At 36.2% G+C, this 8,590-nt stretch overlaps 1 non-coding gene across 1 annotated transcript; it reads right to left on the bottom strand.

The window, feature by feature from the left end:
- Positions 1 to 7,884: 7,884 nt before the first annotated feature.
- Positions 7,885 to 7,991, bottom strand: LOC127124003 (small nucleolar RNA R71). Its single transcript, XR_007803648.1, has one exon. It is a non-coding gene; the product is annotated as a small nucleolar RNA R71 (small nucleolar RNA).
- Between the last annotated feature and the right edge of the window lie 599 nt (positions 7,992 to 8,590).

The raw sequence follows: 8,590 nt of genomic DNA, 5'->3' as shown, positions 1-8,590 counted from the left end.
GTTAAGCAATTGTAATTGGACTTATGTAGAAGTCACAACTATCTGAGGCCGAGCAATAGAATTTTGGTGGTAATGCATGTTAGAGACATAGTATAACGGAATATGCTCATGAAACATACCACACAAAAAAAGAATATGCAAAGGAGGTGGCCTAATCTCATCCATACTTATGTTGATTTTTCAATCAACTAGCCTTAGGACTTTGAGATATCATAGACCAAATTAAATGGATGCACAGAGAAGAGGAATTAGATGAAGAGGAATGGGAATATATCAAAACTCAAATTGGTCAAAGGAGGACTTTTACCAAATTAAGATCATTCATTCATTTTGGGAGATGGAATGTACATTCGATCAATCCCCTAAATCCAATGATCTTAACCTAGCAAAGTCAAATCAACCTTGACCAAGGCCTAACAACACAAGTTAAATTCATACAACTCATCAAGATAGCTCAACACAATTATTTGGCATTTATTCAATTTAAAAATACTAAAAATAATGCATTAAATTAAATATTGTTTGTCAAATTCCTAAAATCTCATCAAAACACCAAAGAAATGGCCATGAGATTTATCATAGGTCAAACAAGGTCAAAGGACCTTGGAGAAAAAAATTCAGAATTTTTGGAGACTTAAAAGTATTTTTAAACAATTAAAAATATTCACAAAATCAGTTAAATCATGAAAAATATTAATAATGATCCAAAAAATAATTTTAATTCAAATTATGAAAGAAGAATTTATTTAAATTTTTTTGGTGAAACTCTCATATTTTTTGGATCAATATTAAAATTAATATGAATTAATAAAAATCAAATGAAATAAAATGAAAATAAAAAACAAAAAAGCGTGGACCATTTGATCTCCCTCATTAATTGAGGTGGCAGATCAAGTGGTCTAAAACGTGCGTTCCATCAAACACACGAGTCAGCGTGCCACACCAATGGTATTCAAAAGCAACGCTCTTGATTAAAACAATTTAAACAAGATCAATGACTCAGAACCTGTCCAGCACACCACCGGTGCTGGACCTCCGGTCACCTTCTCAGGCGAGGTCCACCAGACTGGTTCACTCATCACCATCACCAAAATGAAAAAAGAGGAATGATCTGAAAGAAAAAATGGCATAGAGCACGAATCTGACCTCAATTTCAACTAACTCTAAATATATAGAAAGATATGAGGAGTTAAATTTTGAGGTGTGTCAACTGAGTTGCTTCGATTTAGCCTCAAAGCAACTCAATCTTCTTGCCTACATTGGTAGGACTTCAGACAACCAAAGATCCAAGAGAATTAATGAGAATTGAGTGAGAATCGAAGAGAAGAAGATTTCTGAAAATTACCTTCAATGCTATGCATAAATGGATCTTGCTTGCTTCAAACTTGACTTGATCACACTCGAGGAGCTTGCAGAAGTGGTTTGGCAATGGTGCAAAGCTTTAGATCCTGGAGTTTTTGAATCTCCAAATAGTGAGATTCAAACTCAATTTTCAAGTTGAAAATTCTCAGGTTTTCCTTTGAATGGTGAGGGTTTCAATTGGGGGGCAAAGTTGGTGCGCAAGGTGTGTTTGAAATGAGCTCAAAGGCCTTGTATTTATAGCATTTGGGATTGATAATTGCACACTTGAAAAATTGCTAAACTTGGCAATGGTGATGCACAAGCTTACATGGGCATGTACAGGCCCATGAAGCAATCCATTATGATCCAATTGCAAATGTACTGAAGTTCAAATCATGCTTGAATGGCAAGGCAAAGTGAAATGGAGTTTTGGGCATTTTATTTTCTCCAATGATGCAAACCTGTTAAGACCATGCGCAGCCCTAACAAACCTTATCCAAAATGCATGAAATAGGGTTCCTTGGAAACTTAGATCAAGGGGAACAACTTTGATGTTGGACACTTTTCTATTTGGAACTTGGATCATGGTGAATTTTGAGGTGGAAGTTTGGAAATTTCAATATGTTGAAAATTTTTCTAGGTGTTAAGTCATATATGTCAATATTCCATCTTGCTTAACTTTTTATGTGAGCTTCAAATGAGAAAGGTGTCTTAATAAAATTTGTATCTCTTTCAAAAACCTTCAAAGTGGTCACCAATTTCATGTCATTTCGAGTTAGAATAATAGAGTTATGCATTTTTGAAGGTGAGGAAAATCACTTGTTCAATGGTATAGGTAAAAAATGACCTATAATGTATCCTCATATCATATGCTCATAAAAGTTGATTTAGCTCTCACTCCAAACATCAACATTGAAGTAGACATCCTTCATTTGATTGTGCAGCTTGTAAATCTTTCATCTCATAAAAATTGAGCAAGTTATGGCTTTGGGAAGTTGACTTTCAAATTAGGGTTTAGACAAAAAGACCTATAATGTTTCAACATAGAAAATGATTTTCCAAGCAAAAATAGCTCTAGGTCTCATTATGAAAGTTGTTTGGAATGTCATTTAGAATAACGTTGCTCTTGGAATAATTTTCATATGGTGAAAATTGTAGGAGATAGGGTCTAGGGAGACCCAATTTTGATCAGATGAATTCATCTGGCCAACCACCATCAACCAACTTGCTAATCTTCAATTCTCTTGAATTTCTAGGCTCATGGTAGATCATATATGCATAAGATGATGAATTTTGAAGTGCCCCTTGAGAAAATTTGATCAATTGGTGAGATAGCTTGTTGGAGAAGTTACTCAAGATACCTAGTCAAACTAGGGTTTCCAAGGCAAATCACCTCCAAACTCTTGAAGAATACTTGATCAATATGATATGTAGAGATCATTGGGACTCATATATGATGCTTTGAGACATTGTGGATCAATCCTTGGTTGTTCTTTTAGCCATGAGGGTCTTAAACCCTAGATATGAACTTGATATATCAATGATGATCATGCCCTACCTACAAAAGAGTTAGGTAAATGCAAAGACATATTTTTGGTATTTTGGTTAGTAAAATGATTATATACAAGTATGATATAATCACATAGTGCTTGGTGATCTCTCCCAAAGCAAACCCAATGAAAGAGGGGGTAAGGAGGATGCCAAGGTGTGATCCCAATGCCAATGCATATGATGAAATTTGCATGAGGGATCTTAGGGTCAAAATTGGGGTCTTACAGCAAGCGTAAGCAATATCCAAGCAAAACATATGAAGATCAAGGCATCAAATAAAGATATCCATAATATCCAAGCAAGCATTCCAATAGCTTGAAGTCTTCAATATCTTCCAATGTAGCAGATGAAATATTCCTTGATCAACTCAGAACAAACATCAGACATAAACAATAATAATAATATAACAATTAAGCACAAAGACAGAGTAGCAGATGATCAAATGGATCCAAGGTCTTGCATCATATGAAGGCATAGTCAAAGATAGCTCAGTCTCATATGTTGGCATTGGCCAAGTCCTCTAGCACAAAGAATGTTGCCTAGTTCTAAGTCCAAAAGTCCAGGTCAAGTCCCAATAGTCCACCAAGATGTTTTGTAAAGTTTTTGTTGTTATTAGGTGTTTTAAGGTCCTAAGACCACAAACAAAAAAAGGCAAACAAACAATATATACAATCACAAGATATGTGAAAAGGACTTGAAACATAAACAAGTTGCACGAAATGTAAATGGCAATGAATGATAAAGGTACTTGAAATTTAAAGTCCGTAAAGTAAATGACTTGAAAATAAAGCAACATTAATTAAGAAGTTAGTCAATGGTTAGTCAAATGTTAGTGAAGAGTTTTAATTGATTAAGTCATTCTTTGGAGAACACTTAACCATTCATTCACAAGTATGAATTCTTGAACCAAGAAATCATCCATGAGAAGGGCTCTAACTTGGATAAATCAACAAGTATGCCACTAGCTCTCATGAATGGAAAAAATGTCAAGTTTACACACAATTCCATGAAGAATGGGAGACTTACAATCTCACTTACTAGAATGATATACCTTGAGGGACAAATTTAGCTCTATGTTAAGCATTCGCAATTGGACTTATGTAGAAGTCACAACTATCTGAGGTCGGGCAAATAAAAATATAGGCGTTAATGCATGTTAGAGATTTGGTACAAAGAACCAAACTCCTAAAACATACCACACACTAAAAGAAATGGGAAATACCTATCTTAGTCAGACTTATGTTATTTCATCTGACACAAGGTCATTGATGAATCAACTAGCATTTAGATATTAGAGAAATCATTGGTCAATGATGGATTGGGAAAGAATAGGGATGAAGATGAAGAGGGAAGGGAAAGTAGAAACCCAAATTGATCATAAGAGGAATTTCATATGATCAATACTATCAATTAATTTTGGAAGATGAAATGTACATTTCATCAATCCCCTAAATCCAATGGTATTGATCAAACAAAAGTCAAATCAACCATGACCAAGGCCAAACAGAAAGTCAAACATCACAAGACCATAAAAGTGGCTCAACAAATTTTTTAGACAATTATTCAATTAAAAATCAAATTAAAAATGAATTAAAATGCATTTTAAAATGGACAAAGCCTCAAATCCCTTCAAAACACAAAATAAATGGCCAAGGGATTTATCCTAGGTCAAACAAAGTCAAAGGACCTTAGACAAAAAAAATCATATTTTTTGGAAAGTCAGAAGTATTTCAAAAATATTTAAAACAAGTTAAAAATCATTTAATTCATGAAAAATATCAAAATTAATCCAAAAATGATTCTAATTCAAAATATGGAAGAGGAAAATATTTCAATATTTTTGGTGAGTCCCATATTTTTTAGATTAAAAATGAAATTAATATGAATTAAACAAAATAAATGGATTAAATGAAAAATCAGAATTAAAAAGAAAAGTAGAAAAAATGAGGGCCATCAGATCTCCCTCATTAATTGAGGTGGCAGAACTGATGGCCAAGCATGCGCGTTCCACCAAGGTCGTCAGTCAATGCGGCATATGCTTGGTAATCAAAACAGATGGCTAAGATTAAAACATTTCAAATGGATCAAATGGCCAAGAGACCTGACACCACATCACCGGAACCCTAGCTCCGATTGTCTTCTCCGGTGGACCTCACCAGACTGGTCCACTACCAACCATCACCAAAATAAAAAGTGAGCATACTATTTAAAGAGAAAAAGCTCAAGAGCTCGAATCTAGCCTCAATTTCACCTAATTCCAAATATATTGAGAGATATGAGGAATTGAATTTTGAGGTACACGACCTGAGTTGCTTCAATTTGACCTAAAAGTAACTCAATCTTGTTTCCTATATTGGTAGGACTTCAGACAACCAATAAACAATTAGAATAGTGGAGAATTGAGAGAGAATCGAAGGCTTGAAGTTTTGGAAAAATCACCTTCGAGTTGTAGTGATTTGGATGGATCTTGATGCAATTCCAATTGGTTCTTCCTCCTCTTGCTTGCAGTGATCAATTGAGATGAAAATGGCTATGAATTCTTGGAGTTTTTATCCCCAAACAGAAGTGGAATCAAGAACTCGATTTCAATGAAATCCTGAAGAAATTCTATGGAGTAGGGTTCTGAGTTTGCTTGGCAAGGCTTGGGCAAGGCGTGTGTATCATTTCTGATGCAATGCACTTGTATTTATAGGCTATGGAATTCAATTTTGCACCATTTGAAAATTGAGCCAAAAATAGCAATGTTGTGCATAAGTGCATGGGCATGGAATTAGGCCCAACCAATAATGCAATCCACTTCCAATTCGTGTGCAATTGATGTTGAAGTCATTACATGGAAGCATGCAAAAGTGATAACGCAAAAATGTATCGTATATTTGACTTAACATGCATTGCTTTTTACTTTTTTTTTCATGGTATTACGCCGTATTTTATGTTTATTTTAGGTATTTATCGAATAAGAGATGTCTAGGCAAGCAAAGAGGAAAATAGAAAAAAGGAAAGAAAAAGGAGCAAAATATGAATAGTGGCGCCCACCACACTAGATAAAGGGTGGCACTCACCACACAAGAAGCATGGCGCCCACCACTTGGAAGTGTGGTGCCCGCCACAAGGGACTATGAAGTGGTGGCGCCCACCACATTGCATTAAGGTGGCATCCACCATACTACATGAAGGTGGCGCCCACCTCATTTAAAGTGGCGCCCGCCACGTGGACCAAATTGGGATTGCGGCAGCCGCCACCAACGGTTTTTACTTTTTCAACCAATCGCTCCCCACTAGTAGATATCCAAGGCTACTTTTAAGGAGAGTGGGGAGTATATATAGAGATGTTAGTATTCACGGACGGGGGTGCATTTTTCTAATCAGATTCTTGTTGTAAGATTTTCTTAGGCAGATTCCTACCTTGTAAAAGCAATAGATTCTCCACATCAGGGACTATTGCAATTATTGTTTAAGCTACTGAATTTCATTATATCGATGTACTCGATTGCCAAAGCATGCCGACATTGTTTAATTTGAAGAATCAATATTCATTGCAAGTTCTCTATTTATATTCTAGGCTTTATTTCAATTGCCATTTTAATTACTTATGACTTATTGTATGCTTAATTATCTGAATATCATGTCTGCTCCCGAATCCATGTCCGGCTAAACCAATAGGTATCGATATGTAAAGACCGTCAAAACGACGGGATTCGTAAATAATTGGTGTTGGCTTTTATAAAATATTATTTTCCAGTTTTAGTTTCTTGTTTAAATTCGAAATTGTTTTTCGTACGAGAGTATAAAACAAATAAAGGTTACGGTCAATAAGAACGAGAGTTTGAGATTTTAACCGGATAGATGAAACTAGGCAGTAATCCTAGACACAACGAGAGCGCTTTAGGATTAATTAGACTTTATTTATTTCCAAAAATTACTTTTAAATTCAAATGAGACAGCGAGAGCCAAGCATTCTGGTTTAAGAGTATGGTTAGAGTCAATAAAAACGAGAGTGTGAGACAAAGTCTTTTAAATGAATAATTTCTACTGAATAATATTTTGATCTTTAAGATTACACCAACCATCTATCGAATCCCTGAAGTTTGATGTGTTACATACCGATATCATGTTATTAAATATCTTTACTAATATTTTGTTTTACTTATAGTTATTTCTCTCCGTCCCTCCACTCTTAGAAAGATCCGCAGCCTTAGATTTACATAGTAACATTAGATAACAATATGTTCTATTATTAGTCCTTTGGGTTTGATAATCTTTAAAACTACGCGATAAGACTGTGCACTTGCAGTCACGAATCCCAAAGATTTACTAAGTCTCGCGATCAAGTTTTTGGCGTCGTTGTCGGGGGCTAATTTAGTCAATATCGTAACTCCAGTGTTGCCCAGTATAGACTAAGGCAAACAATTTTATTTCCTTTTCTAATTTGTCGAGTGTATGCCAAGTACTCGCTCTAAAGTCGAGAAATTAGAGCTACCATTCGACGAACCAGAGCATTATCTAAGATTAGAACGTCGGATACGAGACCTGATACGAGAACACTGTATCAAGCAAAATCTTCCCGATTCTAATATCCCTATTCCTGAACTAGTTATACAACCAGAGATGACCGAAGGACCGCAGAACCATCCTCTTAAGTACTATGCCATCCCTTTGCAGGATGAACCACATAACAACATTGCTGCCCCTGCCATCGAGGAAAATAATTTCGAGCTAAAACCTTTGTTGTTGTCAGCCGTACAACAAAACCAATTTTCAGGTAGTCCCACGGAGGACTCGAACCTACATTTGTCAGTGTTTTTGCAATATGCAGACACAGTGAAAGCAAATGGTGTCAGCCCCGAAGCTATAAGACTATGTCTTTTCCCTTTCTCCTTAAGAGATAGAGCTAGAGCTTGGCTCCAGTCTCTACCATCCAACTTTGTCACTATGTGGAATGGGTTGAAGAATGTTTTCATAGCACGATACTTTCCACCTAGTAAGACGGCTATGCTAAGAGCCCAAATAAACGGGTTTAAACAAAAAGACAACGAATCACTTTTTGAAGCTTGGGAGAGATACAAGGACATGTTGAGGCTTTGTCCACATCATGGTCTGGAAGAATGGTTAATCATCCATACCTTTTACAACGGTCTCTTGTACAACACAAGATTGACAATAGACGCCGCCGCAGGTGGCGCACTGATGGATAAACCCTACAATGAGGCCTATCAACTTATCGAAAGTATGGCGCATAATCATTACCAATGGGGAAGTGAAAGAACCTCCATAGAGAAACCTCCAATGAAAGGTGGTATGTACAAAATAAGTAGTCTTGACCATGTCAATGCTAAGGTAGATGCTCTTACTCAAAAGATAGACAACCTGACCATAACACCCGCAACCACCGTGGCTGTCATAGCACCAAACTGCAAGATATGCGGAGTTCGTAAGCATGCTGCCCCTGAATGTCAACTTTTGATGGGGGTCTCCACAAACCAGGTGAACTATGCTCAAGGAAACCCTTACTCAAACACCTATAACCCAAGTTGGAAGAACCAGCCTAACTTTTCATACAAAAACAATAATGCATTGTATGCACCTAATCAAGCACCTACTGTACCACCAGGATATCATAAAGCTGCCACAAATGCTCTGAATGCTCCTAGGAAGTCAAACCTTGAAATAATGATGGAAAACTTCATAGCTACCCAAG

Source organism: Lathyrus oleraceus, chromosome 2 (genome assembly GCF_024323335.1).
Source record: "Lathyrus oleraceus cultivar Zhongwan6 chromosome 2, CAAS_Psat_ZW6_1.0, whole genome shotgun sequence".
Lineage (NCBI taxonomy): Eukaryota > Viridiplantae > Streptophyta > Magnoliopsida > Fabales > Fabaceae > Lathyrus > Lathyrus oleraceus.
This window is presented reverse-complemented; position numbering and strand designations above follow the sequence as displayed.